The sequence below is a fragment of the Bactrocera dorsalis genome, chromosome 3 (genome assembly GCF_023373825.1).
Source record: "Bactrocera dorsalis isolate Fly_Bdor chromosome 3, ASM2337382v1, whole genome shotgun sequence".
Taxonomy (NCBI): Eukaryota; Metazoa; Arthropoda; class Insecta; order Diptera; family Tephritidae; genus Bactrocera; species Bactrocera dorsalis.
Genome location: NC_064305.1, coordinates 57,069,159 through 57,089,367, shown reverse-complemented (window position 1 = coordinate 57,089,367; position 20,209 = coordinate 57,069,159). Strand labels below are relative to the sequence as shown.

The following is a 20,209-nucleotide window of genomic DNA, read 5'->3' as shown; positions in this document are numbered from 1 at the left end:
CTGTGATCAAATTGAAAGGTGAATTTTTAATTTATACTTCCCGTGTTTTTCGAATCTGTAAATTTAGTTCCCCTTTAGGCCTTACTATTGTGCTGCTTTCTCTACTTCAGCGCCTAAATCGCGTTTCCATGATACCTTCATGTCTAAAATTACTCGGAAATTACTTGGAAATTTATCTTCAATCGAAACTGCCACATATATTATATATGGGCTTAAGGCAGTAATAAAGCCTACCTTCTATTAAACATTTTTTTTATCTAAGTACTCATTCTCTTAGCTTTAAAATAGATATTCTGATGAATTTAGTTGCATATCAACCACCTTTCTTCATATCAGACATGTTTACCGATGCCTGTATAAATATTTATTTTCCACTAAAAGATTCGGTTCTGAAGTCCAATAAATATCGACGTGTACTAAGCTATAACTCAATGTAAAATGTGATTGAAAATCAGCAACATGTTGCTAAACAAAATTTGTGGCTGAGCGGCGTGATGCTCTCGTCAGCAGCTGTATAAAACTCTCTCTCTCTCATACTCCAAATTGCTCTTATACGCTCCCTACATGCACAGCATCCGGAAGTGTTTCAAAACGTTGCGAGAAACAAGCTCGAGTGCTCACTAAACACAGCTGAGAAAGTGTCGCGACTCGAGCGAAGTGATGTTGGGTGCCGCGTATACGTGCTGTCGCCGATAACCACGCGTTGCATCTCATGAGAACCAAACAGCCGACAGACAAACACGCACACACGCACAAGGAATAGAGTGCGCAATCTGCGAGACACTACTCAAATATTCACCGGTCATTCGGCAAACGGCTGTTGCTACCACAGAAGTGCCAAGCATTGCCAGCATTTAGGCGCACAAGCCGACTGCCAGCGAGTTCAGCTGTGTGTGAAGGATGCTGTGTGTTATCAGTGAACGTGCAACTGTCAACGGCGTCAGACGTCAGCAACGGAAGCTGGACAAGTGTAAAAGTGAATAAGTGAAGCAGTAAAATTGTGTTGAATCACAGAAATTCATTGATTTTCAGAGGTCAATTTAAAGGAAAAATAAAAACAAAAGAAACGAAAAAGTAAGCTGTGCATTTCTCATAACAAAAAGATTGTGTATTAAGGTGTATGTATTCAGCATACGGAGTGAAAGAATTCAATGTGAAAAGTTAGACGGCACCACTTCTTGGTGTAGACAACGCAAACAGCTGTGTATGTGAATGTGGAAAGTGTAAGAGTGCATGAGGGCAACCGAAAACACGACTTAAATGGAAGTTGGTGACATGCTACGGAAATTAATAACGCCCACAAAGCATATAAAAAGCAAAACATCCAAGCATTTGAGTACAATAAAGTAGCTTGGTGAATGCTTTTTTCAAACAAAAATATTGCAGGACAACAGCTGTCAGCTTCCCACTCCACTTTGGCCACCGCTGCCTGTTGGTTGCCTAATCTCAAGCCGCCCACACAAAAACAACAATATGGGTTCGCAGCTGTCGGTATTAAAATGTAAAAGTCCGTGCGTCGGTAGAGACAAAAGCCCGGCCAGGCCGGCTGTTGTGGTCTCTAAGTGAAACTTTTGCATGTTGCTCATACGCCCCGTCGCGCGACTTTCAGAACTCATTTGACCATTTCCCATCGGTGACATGCAAATGTTCTACACAGATTCGTTTTAGAATTGTATAAATATTTTTACCGTTATTAGTGAGCGCACAAAAGCAGCGAAAACAAAAACAACAGCAACCAGAAATGAAAACTGTGGGTTGACGTTGCTGCGAAATTGAAATCGAAATGGTCCGGAACAAGTGTTGGCAAATAAACCAGAATGTCAAGGAAAAGCGGGCGAAATCTTGCACGTTCTTTCTTCCTTCACTTTGTTGTGAATTTTATACTTTTTCGCTTTTTTGCTGCGCTCTGCGGCGATGGACAAGTTTATTTGACACTTGACAAGTTGGCTTACTCAGGGATATGTTAATAATTTTGCATTTTCATTTGGATTAAAAATAACTGTGTCACTTCAGATTAATGAGCACACGGTATGCGGGAAATCTATTATGTGTCAAGCGGTGTTCATGCTTTGATTATAACGGAGGCATGTTTGAAAGAAATAAGTATTTTCAATATGCTACGCTGTTTCTTTAACTTCTAATGAAAAACTTTTGTTTCTTTGGTAACTTATTTATTCTGTTTTCATAATATATGTGGCCGTAATGAACATTTAATTGAAGCGGTACTTTTTTATTTTCAACGCAAGTCCTTTCTCAAACATTTTACACTCTTTTGTTGTTTATTTTTAATTTTTCAATTCTAGTCGAAAGCACTGTTTCGTTGAGAATTACGTACTTATGTTTTCAGTTAGATCTAAATATTAACAGATACGCATACATATGTACAAATTTCACAGCTGTCGGACAATTTGTTCATGAATTTAGGATTTTGAGCGACACACAATTTGCTGTTTTGAAGAAATAGACAAAAATTGCAAGTTCACGGTCGTCTCCGATAACAAAAATTTGATGTTATTCTATCGTATTAAATCAGAATCCTGGAATTCTGAAATCAGAATTCATAGGTACGAAACATGGTTCCGTCATGATTATATTGAAGATGGAACTGGTTTTGGGATTTTGGTTTAACAATTGGAAAATTTTAATAAAAATGACCTTAACTGGATATGCCAGTATCGATGGCACTTAAAGGTAATGGTTGTCAATATTCGGCATTACACATATTAATTAGGACGATACTTATTGAAAAAAACGTAAATTATATTGTATAACTCAATCTCAATTATGAATGAATGAACCCAAATTTGGTACTGAGGCAGAATTTTAAAGCAGTCTGCCATACAAATTAGAGAAGTAAATGAAATAGAGTGTCTACTACCTTCTACCTTTCTCAGAAAAGTATATAAAGCGGGTAAAATAAAAACCACGATTTCTCTACATACATTCCGATTTCTACTAGCTTTCCTGTTTATTAGGGAAATAATATGGTCATTGTATGGCATAACAAAACATATGATGGAATCGGTGTTGCATCATCCTCATCTCTGTGTATCGTATGTGAATATTTCCGTAGTTAACTTAAGGGGGAGCCTGCTTTAGAAGTTTCAAAAAATCAATTTTTTTTTGCTTAAACTCTTTAAAAATAATCTAAAGATATGTCCCCAAAGTTATAGATGAGAACTCAAATATTTTCGAAGCTTGAATGGAAATAGTGACCGAGCGTCTAGCAGATATATTGTATGAGCGATTGGGCAGAAAGCGAAAATTTTGACGCGTGATTTGTCGGTTTTTCATTTTTACAATTTTTCTTAATTGGCGGGCAGGATGGAATAAAAAACGAAACGTCGTATAGTATTGGGGCAAAGTTTATCATATTTGGAATTAAATTATCTTTTATTTAAACTAAAAAAACTAAAAAAAGTGAAGTCTGAAAATATTTTTAAACAACATGAAGTCAATTTTTTTTTTGGGTAAAACCGCTAAAAAAATCCTAAAAAAAATCGATTTTTTTTAAGCGTCTAAAGCATACAAGCCCCTTAATACCATACAACTTTATAGGGGCTTTTAATAGGACACTACACAAGTTCGTCGCCAGAAGATGCTGTTGAAGCATTCAAACCCCATGTTTTGGAGGTGTCTCAATCGGAGTGGAAAAGGTGTTTCGAAAATTGGTTTGAGCGCATGCAAAAGTGTATAAATCTTGATGGAGAATATTTTGAAAAACAATAAAACTATTTTCGTTGATAAATATTCCTATTTTCATTATTAGGCCAAATATATATAGCAGCCCTCGTATAACGATACGGACAGCAAACGACGTCATATTTTTCGCAGCTCTTTTGACACTTCCCTTCAGTATGGTTTGTCCTTTCATGAAGGAAAGATATACGATCCAACAACGAGTCGAAATTATTAAAATTTTCTACCGAAATTCGGAGTCAGTGGCCTCAACTTTAAGAGGGGCTTTTCAATAAGAGCGCTAAAAAAGTCTTTTTTTTTTTTAATAAAACAAAACCGTTTTTAACATCAATGGCATTCTTTATTTCTGTGAATTTCGGTCCCGATCAGGTTGACAGAAATATGAAATTAATAAAATATCACTTGGTTCCCAAAATGGTTACCGTATACACATATGTATATGTATATTTGTCATATAACTTTTTACAATTTTTGCAAATACGAAAAACGGCATACCATAGTCGAATAGAGAATAAAAAAGTATGAACCCCATTAATTTTTTTTTTGCGAAATTGCAAAAAAGTTTCCGCGCAAAACGAAATTACTTTTTTATCAGAACTGCTGAAAAAAACAAAAAAAGTTTTGTACACTGTACACGTTTTTCTTCATAATAATAGATATTTATTTAACTAATAATCTTCCTATTATTCCAAACGGCTTTTAATGGACCTAAGGGAAATGCCCCACCCACCGCAAATTAATTTTTCTTCAGAAAATTCTGATTCAATATAATAATAACACAAAAAAAAAATTGTTGACTTTTTTTAGAAATCCATTTTTGCGCGGAACGTTTTTGAACCGAAATCACCTAAAAAAGTGATATTCATTACTTGTACAATATTTGCCATCACGTGGTGGTATGCCAAATTTTTCGTCAAAATTTGTTATATGCCTAATGTATATCTTTACATACCCTAATTATATGGAATGGGAATATATCTGCAACTGATGAAAATTATTTCGCTAAAACAAGATGATCTTGTAACGAAAATGGTTCCGAAAATATTCATAAAAAGGATATTGATTTTTCATTATGACTTTTATACCCTAATCGTAGGATTTCCGGTTCTGTTTGAATGTTATCTTCCCCGAGGTATTAATCGCGACCAGTGTTTTAACGTTAAAAAGAAAATATAAAAAAACTCGCTGAGAGAGCAAAAGGTGAACCCAAAAATCTGGTTGGAGTAGTATTTCAACAGTTGGAAGAAGTCCTCACATAGTGGCCTAATATCAAAAAGGGACTCCTTTGAAGACTACAGCATTAATCATGTTACTAAAATATTCACAGCGATGTTAATTTAGGTAGACTAAGCAATGGTAAAAGTGTTGCAGTGACTCTAACCACCTCCAGAAGTTTATGGTATGCTGATAAAAACAAATTAAGGTCTCCAATGTGCAGGGGTTATTATTTTTTAAACTAAAGCGTTTTCATTCATTCGGATGACATGACCTAGCCAGCGTAGCCGCGGTCTTTTAATTCACTGAACTATGTCAACGTCGTCGTATATCTGGTACAGCTCATCGTTCCATCGACTGCGATATTCGGCGTGGCCAATGCTCAAAAGACCATAAGCTTTCGCGGAACCGTTCTCTCGAAAACTCGCAACGTTGACTCATACGATGTTGACATCGTCCATGCCTCCACACCATAATGTCGATAATATCGATTGTTCGTCGATAGATGACCTTACTCTCAACCTACTAAGTCCGAAGTAGTATTTGTTGGCAAGAGTTATTCTGCGTTGGATTTCGATGCCGAAGTTGTTGTTGGTATTAATCCTGGTTCCAAGATAGACGTAATTATCTATGACTTCGAAGTTGTGACTGTCAACACTGACGTGGGAGCCAAGTTTTGAATACATACAAGGACTGTTTGTTTGATGATAGGAGATATTTTGTACTTCCCTCGTTCACTACCACTAAGCTAAAAGTTATATCGGATACTGGAAAACTTTAATGAATAATTCCTCACATTTTATTTCGATTTTGATATGTCAGGAACTTTGAGTCGTTATGGACCCATCAAGAACCCACAAAATTTTTATTGATACCATCATTCATATGTACGTGGATTGGGTTACTCGAAGAGGTTAACTCTAATAGATTTTACAGATAAGCCACTGCTATATTTCATAATGAAATCCAAAATCTATCTGTTTTAATGTTTTTGGTTTGACTCAGTAGTATACAAGTATATCATAATAATACAGAATATTGGAATGTTATACGAGTATATAAGTTCTGGTTATGATATACACAAAAGTAGTACAGTAAGTGCTCTAGCTTAAGTGAGGCTTGGCTTGGATTTTGTTCAAAAGTTTTGGTTGAATCCGGCGGAGTAGACCGTCCTTGACTGAATATACCTAAGTGCGGTAACATGCTGTCTACGTAGACTCGTCTGTCGTAAGTTAACTTCCTGTTTTATTTGTCTTCTTCTCTCAAAATGCTGCCAGGGGGATCGTAACTCATGAAAATTGATTACAGTTTCTCAAACAAAATAAAAGTAGCCAATTTAATTTTCACCTGTCCCTTTTATTGGCAGCTCATGAAAGCAATTGTAATCTCAGTAAGCCAGCTGATCCGCAACAACAAACAATGCGCGCTACAACTGTTCGCTTCAGTTATGTACATAAATATTATAGACTTTCATAATTTATCTTTTGTCGCTTTATTTTAATCAACACTCGCTAACTACTAAAGTAAGCAATAAAATGGCGAATAAAAAAGCAAGAATAGAGCAAGCCATCGAGCACAACGCTGAGCGGTAGCGCGACAATGCACGGTGGCTGAAATGGTGAATGATAATAACAACAAAGAGCGGAAGAAGAATGCAATAAAAGGAGACTTAAAATGAAATTAAACTCGAGAACTAGCAGCGGTGACAAAGATGGCGGTTACTGTTGTCGTTGTGGTTGTTGTCATTGTTTTTGTTGTTGCTTGTTATTGTTTTTTGTTTGTTGTTTCCTTTTGTGTTTTCATTTGTATTTGGCTGCTTGCTCTTCTTATTAGTTGTACTTGCATTTGCTTGCTTTAGTTGTTGTCTTTTTTGCGCTGGTGCTCGCCGTTGTCTGTGAAGATGAGCGTGTGTTCGACAAAACTTTTGCAACATTTTGCGGAATCTTTGCGAGGCATCAACAGCAAAAAGGAATTGTATGTAAGATTATGTAGTAACCATAGTTTTGCAATTACTTTGAGCTACGATAAGCAGAGTGTCGGCCAACGACTGGCGGGTGGATAGCAAGAGAAACAAATACCGTTACATATTTACAGTTTTTTTTTTATTTATGGACTTTAGGTTGGTGCTTTGAGTTTAAGAGTTTACAATTTGTAATGTCACCCTAGGATTATGTAGTGCTACACTGATATTGATTGATATTGATTCGCCAAGCGTTAGAGAGTACCGAATCGAACACACTATATGCAAAACGCGTCGTATGCATGTGACTGTTATTTGTCCTTTGATCCATTAACAATAGCCAAAGGGGTCTGAAATCTGCGAAACAAACCTTAGAAGCATTGAGGAAAGTAACGAGATATTCCTTTCAACGAATTCAACTCGCCAACTTTTCTGTTGGTTTCACATGTATATATGTACATATAATTCTCGACGAATGAGCAGCGCCAAAAGATATTGAGCGGAAAGATGGATAACCGAAGGCTGTTAATAGGTCTCTCTCTGAGACTATGAAAATTTAGTTGAATATTTTCTTGTTCTTAAACCAGATTTTTTTATAGTGTGACGAAGCCGGCGTGCGGGAGTTTAGTTCGCTAAACCTAACCATCTCATGTCTCTCCCACAAGATCACTGGACAAAGTATTAGTTCATGAGAGAGAAGAAGACTTTAGGTCTCCTCTATTGTACGGACTGACTGAGGTCTAATGTGTTGTAAATATTTCAATGTTTTCATAATTAGAGCTGCCCCTTTACTAGTAGATTTCCATTATACAAAACACTCGCACGTAAATAACGCAGTCAAATTTTCCACCGTGAGTCTACCTCCAAGCTTTTCACTTATACCTGAAACCCGAGGACAGTGATAGAGTACGTGTTCAGTGTCTTCTACAGACTCTGTAGAAGTGGGACAATATGGACTAAAAACAGAACGAAATTTGTATGGTAGCTTCCAAAGGCACCCATGGATACTGAGTATTTGGGTCAGGTTTCTACATATATATACCTATCAGCTCTTAAAGCATAACTATATATGTACATATGTATATCAGACCTAACTGAAAGAGTCATCATTGCTACGACAGAAATGAAAGGAAACTAACTGTTATGATGACAAAAAATTTCATTTCACCGGACTAAGTTGGAGGCTTAAATATACACACATTTCTCCTCAATATGTAGCTTTCATATTAAGATGACGTTTAAGATACTTCACTAGACAAAAACTGGTAAAACCAAGAACAATATCATTTTTGTTGCGACTGGAGATTTTTCTTGTCCAAATATTGTTCCAGAACCACCTTAATGCACATATTCATTGAAGAATAATCTATATAAACGGCAATACAGATGCTCTAAGCATGACAAGACAAACGCTGGAAAGGACAATCAATGCGAAAAGCGCTGTAGAAAAGCTATTAATGCTTCGTCTATCCTAAAAGCGTCCGCATAAAAGCTAATGGGGTAGGACGTTGTAACAAGGCTTAGTAGCAAAGAAGAAAACGTGAGCACAACGAAAGCCAGCGAAACAATAAAAGCCACTTTTTGTCAGCAGGTATTCCCAATGACTTTCCCCACCTGCATCACGCACCCGCTTTGCGCAAAATCTTGCCGAAAATCCATTAAATCCGCCAAAAAGCGCGCAGTAAGCAAACTAAGTAGTTACGAGTGCTCACACTTAGACGAGTGCTGCGAGTGACTAGTTAAAGAGTTTCGCGACTCTTGAGCGGGAAACAATGAACGCAAATTACAGGCGGAAAGTGGCGAGCGAAACAGAAAAACTAAGCAACAACAAAGCCGGCTGGTAAAGGAAATTGTTCGGCGCTGTCATTAAAAGTCGGCCAAATGGCTGATCATCAACTGAGGAGTAGCGCAGCGATGAGCGGAAGGAAAGCCTTTTAGTGCACGGGTAGGCTTGAGTTGGTGAAGAAATATGAAGCATCACTGCGATACAAGCAAGTGCGCTACGGTGAGAGCATGAAATTGCGATAGTATTCGGTTGGCATAAGTGGCATGTGGGGCAATAGCAGCGCGGAGAAGAGGACACACAATGATGACTTGCCAATTTCTCATGTGTTGTGTTTATTGCTTTGTTCTTGGCAGACAACAAAACACCACATTTGTCGGTGAATGGGTTGCGACGCTTCGAAGGCGCTGATCCATTTTGATTTATGTGTCGAACGACGAAAGAAATAAATGTTTGGGATTTGCGATTTTTGGTATTTCTTTCGATTGTCTTTCTATGAGAAATGACGCCGTGGCCGCAGCAGACAAAGAGCATACACTCATACATACAAATATTGTAGCATCGCAAGCAATAAATATTGTCTAGCAGTCTTTCTACAGGCCCCTTTTGTCCTCTCCGAATCTACTTAAGACAGGCAGCCATATAACTTGTTGTAGTTGTGTGTGGCCGAAAAAAGTTACCAAAAACACCAAAAAATAACTGCAATCAAATAAGTTCGAAGGCAAGACGCCTCACCAACAATAACACAAACAAAACAGGAACGTCAATAATGGCTGTCTTGAGACATGTGAATGAAAAACTAGAAAACTGAGTGGGGGTTCTCATTCTGTTAGCAAGCCCATGAGTTGCAAATATAGAGCATAACAACAATAAAAACAATCTAATATACAACTTTTATGCGTGTATATATATATATATATAAATCTTTACTGGTGTATCCAATATCCTATTGTGTACACATATCTGAAAGTCATTCTATATAAGTCATCTCCTAAAGGTTGTTGGACTTTACACAAAGCTTTTTGAAACATTTTTCATAGGAACATGAAAAGGTAACTTATATTGCACCGAACCGTCCGCAGGCATACAGAAATATATTAAAGGGTAGCCAATATAAAGAGTTCAGCGGCCGCTGCTCTGTAAATAAAGGGAATGGAGCTCTAAGAACCATCTCGACAGCACAGTTTATCAATAAGCCTTTCACCTAGATTTTCTTGTTCTTTACTGGCGTAGACATCGCTTACGCGATTATAGCCGAGTTAACAACCGCGCGCCAGTCGTTTCTTTCTTTCGCTACGTGGCGCCAATTGAATATTCCAACCGAAGCCAGGTCCTTCTCCACTTGGTCCTTCCAACGGAGTGGAGGTCTTCCTCTTCCTCTGCTTTCCCCGGCGAGTACTGCGTCGAATACTTTCAGAGCTGGAGTGTTTTCAGCCATTCAGACAACATGACCTAGCCAGCGTAGCCGCTGTCTTTTAATTCGCTGAACTATGTCAATGTCGTCGTATATCTCGTAAAGCTCATCGTTCCATCGAATGCGATATTCGCCGTGGCCAACGCGCAAAGGACCATAAATCTTTCGCAGAATTTTTCTCTCGAAAACTCGCAACGTCGACTCATCCGCTGTTGACATCGTCCAAGCCTCTGCACCATAAAGCAGGACGGGAATTATGAGAGACTTATAGAGTTTGGTTTTTGTCTGTCGAGAGAGGACTTTGCTTCTCAATTGCCTACTCAGTCCGAAGTAGCACCTGTTGGCAAGAGTTATCCTGCGTTGGATTTCTAGGCTGACATTGTTGGTGGTGTTTACGCTGGTTCCAAGATAGACGAAATTATCTACAACTTCAAAGTTATGACTGTCAACAGTGACGTGAGTGCCAAGTCGCGAGTGCGACGACTGTTTGTTTGATGACAGGAGATATTTCGTCTTGCCCTCGTTCACTGCCAGACCCATTCGTTTTGCTTCCTTGTCCAGCCTGGAGAAAGCAGAACTAACGGCGCGGGTGTTGAGGCCGATGATATCAATATCATCGGCATACGCCAGCAGCTGTACACTCTTATAGAAGATTGTACCTGCTCGATTAAGTTCTGCAGCTCGAACTATTTTCTCCAGCAGCAGATTGAAAAAGTCGCACGATAGGGAGTCGCCTTGTCTGAAACCTCAATTGGTGTCGAACGGATAAGAGAAGTTCTTCCTGATCCTGACGCAGCTTTCGGTGCCGCTCAACGTCAGTTTACACAGCCGTATCAGTTTTGCGGGGATACCAAATTCAGACATCGCGGCATAAAGACAGCTCCTTTTCGTGAGGTCGAAAGCAGCTTTGAAATCGACGAAGAGGTGGTGAGTGTCGATTCTCCTTTCACGGGTCTTTTCCAAGATTTGGCGCATGGTGAATATCTGGTCGGTTGTTGATTTGCCAGGTCTAAAGCCACACTGATAAGGTCCAATCAGTTCGTTGACGGTGGGCTTTAATCTTTCACACAATACGCTCGATAGAACCTTATATGCGATATTAAGGGGGCTCATCCCACGGTAATTGGCGCCGATTGTGGGGTCTCCCTTTTTGTGGATTGGGCAGAGCACACTTAAATTCCAATCGTTGGGCATGCTTTCGTCCGACCATATTTTACAAAGAAGCTGATGCATGCTCCTTATCAGTTCTTCGCCGCCGTGTTTGAATAGCTCGGCCGGCAATCCATCGGCCCCTGCCGCTTTGTTGTTCTTCAGGCGGGTGATTGCTATTCGAACTTCTTCATGGTCGGGTAATGGAACGTCTGCTCCATCGTCATCGATTGGGGAATCGGGTTCGCCTTCTCCCGGTGTTGTGCTTTCACTGCCATTCAGCAGGCTGGAGAAGTGTTCCCTCCATAATTTAAGTATGCTCTGGGCATCGGTAACTAGATCACCTTTGGGGGTTCTACAAGAGTATGCTCCGGTCTTGAAACCTTCTGTTAGCCGCCGCATCTTTTCGTAGAGTTTTGGAGCATTACCCCTGTCGGCCAGCTTATCGAGCTGTTCGTACTCACGCATTTCGGCCTCCTTCTTCTTCTGTCTGCAAATGCGTCTCGCTTCCCTCTTCAACTCTCGGTATCTATCCCATCCCGCACGTGTTGTGGTCGATCGTAACGTTGCGAGGTAGGCAGCCTGTTTTCTCTCCGCTGCGACACGGCACTCCTCGTCGTACCAGCTGTTCTTTTGCACTTTCCGAAAACCAATGGTTTCCGTTGCAGCTGTACGTAAGGAGTTTGAAATGCCGTCCCACAGTTCCCTTATACCGAGTTGTTGATGAGTGCTCTCAGAGAGCAGGAGTGCAAGCCGACCGTTCGGCTGTCTGTTGTGTTTGCAGCTTATCGATGTCGAATCTTCCTTGTGTTTGTTAACGTACGTTTTTTGCTGCACAGAGGCGGGTGCTTATCTTGGCTGCAACAAGATAGGTGTCCGAGTCGAAGTTAGAACCTCAGAGCGTACGCACATCTAAAACACTGAAGACGTGTCTTCCGTCTATCAAAACATGATTTATCTGGTTGGTGGTTTTTCGATCCGGAGACAGCCAGGTAGCTTGGTGAATTTTTCTATGCTGGAATCTAATACTATTGATAACAATATTTCGGGCCCCGGCGAAATCGATCAGCTTCAACCCATTTTGGGATGTTTCATCGTGGAGGCTGAATTTACCGACCGTTGTGCCGAAGATACATCCTTTGCCTACCCTGACATTAAAGTCACTAAGCACGATTTCGACATCGTGGCGGGGGCATCTCTCATAAGTGCGCTCCAAGCACTCATAAAAGGCATCTTTGGTCACATCGTCCTTCTCTTCCGTCGGGGCGTGGGCGCAAATCAGCGATATGTTGAAGAACCTCGCTTTGATGCGGATTGTGGCTAGACGTTCATTCACCGCAGTGAATGATAGTACTCGGCGACGGAGTCTCTCTCCCACCACGAATCCAACACCAAACTTGCGCTCCTTTATATGGCCACTGTAGTAAATGTCACAAGGACCTACTTGTCTCTGTCCTTGTCCCGTCCATCGCATTTCTTTGACGGCGGTGATGTCAGCCTTTATTTTCACGAGGACATCAACCAGCTGGGCAGCGGCACCTTCCCAATTAAGGGACCGGACATTCCAGGTGCATGCCCTCAATTCGTAATCCTTATTTCGTTTGCCATGGTCGTCATCAAAAGGGGGGTCACTCATCCGAGGCTTGTTGTTGCTTTTCATTGGTTTTTTTTACGTGGCGGGTCCCAAACCCAGCGCACAACCCTATGCAGGGGATGTTTCGCCTTCTCACGTTAGCTCGCCTTCAAACGGATGTTCTTAGGCTACCCAGAGGATACTTGATCAAAGACCGGAAGTCGTGAGCTGCTTGAGTCGTATGCAAAAAATCGTTTCTGGCCACTCACAAGTGAATGGCGATCAGAGAACTTTCCTCACTTGCGTGAACTTCTACACATGACTCCAGCCTCCTAGATCGCTTCGCTGAAATATATGTATAGAATATATCGGTAAAGCTCGGGGGCTTGGCGGATTGACATTATCCCACATTGCAATTGAGAAAGAAGATTCGGAGTAAACATGAAAAGAGGTCATTGACGTAAAAATATGGAGCTGCGCGTAATACAATAAACTTTTATACGGATGATTAAGCGAAGATAAGAAGAAGAAGAAGTCTTTTAATTGCTAGACCACTACATTATATTTCAAGCAGATGTTTTCTGTCCATTAAGAAAGTCGCGGTGCAGTCCTCTAATATATCAGCAGGCAACTGCAGAGTTAACGTCTGCGTGGACGAGCACCTCGTTTAACTTATCAACCAAAAGTGTCAGGGTAAGCAGGGTAGTAATGAAGAATATCATCAAGAACGAGCACCTTAACTTCTACTGGGTGCATAATCAAAATAGCATCGAGGGTAATGAGATCAAAACAAGATCACAAAGAGTGGTGTTCGGCTGTCATGCGAAAACAGAACCGATGTTGGAAAACATATGCTTTGTCTATATGACGATCAAGACAGAAGTATGGCAAGGAAGATCAAAATGCAATGAAACGATCTATCGAGGTGCCAAACTACAAAAGTAAAGCGATAAATCATGTACATATATACAAAGTAACAACTGACACTGGATAGAAGATACTGTGGGAAGATGATTGGAATGATCACTCGTCACTGCATAGCGATGGCGCACGCCTGCAGACAGTTCGTGAAGATACCAGAAAGTGTCAAGAACAAAGCACCAGCGAAACAATGGCACTTCATCTGTTATCACTGAGGACGAAAAGCCTGATTGCAGTTAGAACCCACTTACCTTAGAAGTACCTTTGATAGCACAAAAACTCCCGAACACATAGGTTATGTTAGGTAAATTGGGTGATTTTTCGTGAGACCACCAATAATTGCACACTCAATTTTATTAAGGTGGTTAATATCAATTCCACCCAATTTGCCGACTTCGAGGAATGTATGACAATCGAGCTACTTCAACCTTGGGCTGGCGAGTACTGGACAGTAGAGGACAAACGTTGCTAAGAAATAACAATTCAAAGGACCTTTTAAAAATGCTGGTTACCGATCTAAGCTTGATAAGCTGACTTGAAGCCTATAGTAGACCCAGCGCCCGAGTGCACGAAGACGAGGGTCCACTGCTTGTTTCCACCGCGATGGAACTTGCGTAACACTAATATTTCTTGCAAGCTCACCGGCTTAATGGTTTCCGACAATTCCGTCGTGGCCAGGTACTCTGACAAATTTAATTTGAATGCAGTCCGTAGCTATATTTGAGTACACTGCCAGCGAATTTAAGTTCTGTATTGCAGCTATGCTATCGGAAATGGGGGCACACCTCCTTAAATAAAGCCGCACTTCGGCGAAATACATCCACTTCAACCACTTCTGCTTGAAAAATACTACAGTGGTCTGACGGTCTGTAGCAAGAGTTGATTGAGAGCTCCTGCCAGAAAACTCCATCTCCAACTTTCTTGTTACCCTTTACAGTTAGTGAGACATTGAAAATAATTTGGACTATGATACACAGATGAAATATTCAACATAAACGAATAGCGATAACACAATGGTGGTCCTTTAAGCATCACTAATAATTGCGCACTCTTCAAAATTAGTAAAAGATGCTTTTTCGTCATGAAAATAAATTTACATATAACGAAACATCTGTCATATCGCTCTTAGTTTAGCTCTATCCCCAGAGCTTTGGAATCAAAAGATCTCTACTCAAGAACGGCCTATTTTTAAAGATAAATCCATTTAAGAACTCCCAATCTTTACTATTATAAAATAACTTTTTTCGTCCGTAATCCCAGCCATGGCACAATTTCTAAGCCTCCATTAGCCTTGGCGAAATGTGTTGACCTATAATTTAAAACACTTCCACTTTTCGCTAACTTTTTTATATTTCTACAGAAAAATGGTTTGGGAAGAGAATAATAAAACGGCCTAGTACAAGAGCATAAAGCACTTAGGAGCACCTTATCAACCATTCACCGCCGCTCGAAAACGCAAATTAGAATCAACTAGAGTGTAAACTACGACTGAAAGGGTCAGTGGTACACAAACTAAACACAAATAACTAAAGTAAAGGGGAAATTACACAAAAAAAAAAAAACATAAATTAAATTAAAACGAAAAATTAAGCAGAAATGAAATGAAATGTGGCAGAAAAAACTCGAAGAATTATTCACTTTTCTTCCAGTAAATTAGAAGAGCAAACTTTTCATAAATGTCCGTTGGGAATGAATGACCGCGCAAGGAAGTGAGTTAGCGAATGAATGAGTGGAGGAAAAAACTTTATGCGAAAGCTTCTTTTTCGGGGAATATGAACACAAACGCCAACTGACGAACTTTGTAGTCAACAGTAAGCCGCAAGACCTTACAACCACATAAGTCAGCGGCTTTTTTGGTGTAAATATTTGCCTCACTAATACTAGCGCGAATGCAGAGTATTCATATTTGGGGCTCTACTGCGCACAAATCCGCTGCTGATAGAACTTTGCCACATTTTTTTTTATTTTTTGCATGTTGGCAGGAAATAAGTGTCTTCAAGAAGATTTGCTCAATCATAAAAATAGGTTCGGTTTTTGATATATCGATGTTGGTTGCTGATTTGTCTGAACCACCAATATTGAGTAGTTATATCTTATAGCTGTCATGCAAAGTGAACGTTCAAAGTAAAGTCCTCGTATGGAGAAATTTTTCGTTTGAGGAGATATCTCGAAACTAGATTATTTACTCGTACAAGGCCATGTTACAATCTCCGAAAAAATTGTTCACATCGCGTCACTATAGCATCTAGTTGTCATACAAACTGACCCATCAAAATCAAGTTATTTTATCGAATCTTTTTGTATTTTTTATTGTGAAGGGTATTATAGCTCGATGAAATCGAATTTAAGGTTTCTTTCTTTTCGAGTATAAATCGTCACTAAAATGCAAATAAAATCTTAATTTTTCATTTTTTTAAGCGAAGAAAAAAATATATAAATGAGATCTCATATAGAAACCAAATTTGAGTATTGGTTACCAACTGGTTATATATAGGTTATAAATTGGTTATATCTAACAGCAGGAGCTGAAATTTTTATCAACAGATATGTAATATGATGTAATGAAACATAAGCAACAAAAAACACAATTTTTATTTTTTTGGTGATATATTGTTTTGAATTTAAGGTGACCATATGTAAGGCTAGACTTTCTCTTTGTAGACTTCACCTTGGATTTAACGCTCACTTTGTAGTGCCTATCAATTTTTGAGAAAATTTTCCGATCATAAACTAACTCGAGGACTTGCCATGTTCTTTCAAAAAGTTTTTCTAAAGTTTGAAATTTTTTTTTGCACAGAAAATTTGAATCTAACTCCTTTTTATCTTAATCATGCTCCATATAACCCTTAGAAAATACACGCTGCGTATAAATTTATGAAAACAAAAAATAATTTAGGTCAATTTTAATATAATAGTTTTTATTTAGAAGCCAAAGCTAATCAAAATTATATTTATTAATGTGCATAAAAGCAGGGTTGCCTCAAACTCTATAATATTTAAGCTGGAGCATGACTTTGAAAATATTTCTATCGGAACATATGCTTAGCAAATGTTAGAAAAGCTTCAGAAATTAATAAAGAGCCTTCTGGCGACAGTCCACTCAAAGTACCAAATGAAACGTTAACTATGTGGCAACACTGTGCCATTTGTAGCATATGAATTTTGTAGGACGCCAGCACTGTCACTGCGCTTGGCAGTACATCAAATTCAAATGCAACGCCAAAGCGCAATAAACCGCTCCACCTCCACCTCCCCTCACATCCACACACACATACACGCCACAAAGAGTTGTAGCTGTAGCTCTAGTGCATACGTTCGGGACGGAAATATGCGCAAAAGCGGCAGCAAAGTTGCAAAAATCACTGCCGTTATGCATCCATCAGCAACACAAGGCAAAAAAGTAAAAGCGCAATTTAAATTGAGCAATTTGCGTATGCCGCTTTGTAACTGCACTGGTGTGGGAGTGTGTGCGCGTGTATAACTGCAATCACTTGCAGTTGTGTGGGTGTGTGTGTGTATGTGTGCGCTGCTCCTTTGGCAGTTTGGCCAGTTTGTACTCAACTCATAACTCACCGATAACTTGCTGCGGCAGCGTGCGGGCGTCCGGACGTGCGGTGGTGCGGTTGAGCTGGGTTTATAACTCTTTGCAAGCGCATGTGCGTGTGTGCGTGCGCGCAATTTTGTTATTCGGCGCACTCATTCACTGGTTTGAAATTGCTTGAAATTCGAAAGTTTCCTTTTTCTTTTCATAACTCTTCTCTTCTGTGCGCTTGTTGTTGTTCTTTTTTTTAGCTTGCTGAAAATTTATCTACTTCAACCGTTTTTCCTCTGCACCGCTTCCGCCTTCATCGAAACTGACTCACTGACAATTGCCGACACAATGCCCTGGGAAGTTTGCAACTTTCACTGTATTTGTGTAACAACGCGTGGCTGTGTTAGTGTGTGTGTGTGTGTGCGCAAGTCCCGACAAAGTTATGCCAAAGTATACAATCAAACATGCAGAAGAATAGTCTGGAATTGAATAGTTGGAGAGGAAACTGCATTCGCAAAGTTTCGTCTTGGTTCCGACAATATATCAAATCTCTTAAGCAGCCAACTACAAATAACGCTCACTAATAATGCACATAACAATGCAAGTATCCGATATTGCTTAACAATAATCCATAAAAGTTAAATATGCATAGCAGTACGGCTAATGATGGCTTGGAACAAAAGATCTCACAAAATATGTGAATAAAGTGAGGTGTGCTCGGTAGCGAGAGACTCGCTACTATAAGTCTACTAATACAACTGTTCTACCATAATTTTACCGTGATCTTGTAGTAAGAAGGTCTATCTATCTATCTATTTTTTCTAGACTAATATAAGAGAAATTTTATTTAAAATTGTAGTCTCCTAAATTTCTTTTTGAATGTCGTAACACACTCATTTCAATTTTACGATGATGCCATCACTAAAAATCGGCAAGTTACTCATCCATAGAATTTTTTCGGAATTCTATTGTAGTATTGGATTGCTTCCAAAACTCCAACTCGCTTACTTCTGTAAGTTCCATGAAGAATACTATGTTCATAAAATATCAAACTCTTATGAAAAAGAGAAATTTTATTCCATTTTCCTTAAGTTGAAGTCGTTTGAAGACTCAAAACTGGTTAAACTCTGCTACACATAAAAAGGATTGAAAAATAATTACATTTTCAGAGCTTAGTTACTATTTCTTGGAGCGCCAAGTCTTTCAAATACGGGCGAGGAAGTTGCACAATACCGCGGGCGATTTATGCTGACTTTTCAAAGAACTTTTCCAGGTGTCTACTAACTCAGAAACCATCCCGATATGTACACCTGAAGGAGATATCATCAAAATAAACGAAAATTGCTTCCATAGATAAGTAATAGATATAGTTGTTTCGGCTTTCAACTATTATTTACATACATATGTATTTTCTGTAATCATAAGAGAAAGGGAAATATAATTTTCCGCCAGATGAGATACACAATGCATATATTGTGACAAGGAAGCATCCGGAAATTGTAACTAAATTCCCCGGGTAAATTATATTTCAAGTAGTCCGCTAGAATGATTTCGGTGGATATTTAGGGTATGATACGCGTATTTGCTCGAAATGTCCCGATAAAGCAGATTTTTTTCAAGAAGAACAGGTCTTTTGGACATGCTTGATGGTCCGACTTCCGATCCGACATTCATGGAGAGTGAGTTTATGGATTTAACTTTTTAACGGCAAAGCCGCTAACAAATTAAATTGCTGCTAATTGTTTTTTTTTTAAGATTCTTGATTTGGTGCATAATGCTTTTAGACAGACGGTCAATAAAAAAGTCTTATTTGGCCATAATGAGGCGTTTGAGTGAGAATGTCTATCGAAAACGGCCAAAACTGTGAGAAGATTCAACAGATGGGATTTTACAACAAGAGCTTCGGTTGTCATCGAATTAAAAGCCAATACCACACTGAATACCATCGATCAATAATATTCACAAGATTTTGCTCCGTGTTTTTTTTTTTTGTTTTGTCCTTCAAACTGAAATTGCCCTTCTGTGAAATCCGTTTTCAGTCGATCAAAGAGATAAATCAAAATTCACAGAAGGAGCTGACATGAAGGCCATTCCCAAAAGTGCTTATGAACAGTATTTTCTGGACTAGAAAAATCGTTGGTATAAGTGTTTTACATCTAGAGGGAATTATTCTGAAGGCGACCGTTGCAGTTATCGATATTTCTACATATGTTAGATATAAAGACGATTAGTCTAGACATCTTTCGGTTTGTAACCATAAAAAAAGGAATATTTTGCAAATACTTGTATAACTATGGCGTTATATACACTTGTAAGTTCGAAAGCTCGTTTTTTTGTTAATATTTTCTGGAGAGGATTTTTATTGGATATATACATAAAATATCCGAACATTTAGCGAATTTAAAGTATTCTAAGAATCGTCGTTCCTGTAGAAGATCTCCTGAAAGTCCTTCACAAAAGGGTGGTCGGTCAAGCCGTTTCAGAGAAATATTTTTCACCGACTTTGATACTCGTTACTTTCCGCTCAGAGTCGTCTTTACAAATTCGCTTATTACTCCGAAACAATTTACCGGATTACTTTGAATTTTATAGAGAATATTCTTGAATTTATATACATTAAAAACATGTAAGAAAAAGTTTTCGATTTAATTCAAAATTACAAGTGGATATAACAACTATTTGCAAAAGTAAATCATCTTTGGAACAAAGATTCAGATTAACGCAATCAATTATTTACTAAAACCAAAAATCGACAATTAAGATTTCATTAATTCTGTAATTTTCTGGAAGTATCAAATTTAGCTCACACTAGCCTAGATTAAATTTAGTCTCTGACCGTTCAGTTGCTTAATGTCCATATGAAATTATGAAATATTTCTTACAACTTTATATTTCTATATTCGTTCAATGAAGAGATACTTCTTTAATATTACTGTAATCTATATAATATTCGACTATGCTGG

The 20,209-nt window shown here is 38.9% G+C and overlaps 1 protein-coding gene across 1 annotated transcript in view; it reads left to right on the top strand.

Moving 5' to 3' along the window:
• Window positions 1-910: 910 nt before the first annotated feature.
• The window catches only part of LOC105229326 (myb-like protein Q), a 103,319-nt gene continuing 84,020 nt past the window's right edge, over window positions 911-20,209 (top strand). Inside the window, exon 1 of the mRNA XM_049451799.1 lies at window positions 911-1,074. The gene's annotated coding sequence lies outside the window, so the exon portion shown is untranslated. The remainder of the gene's footprint in view (window positions 1,075-20,209) is intronic.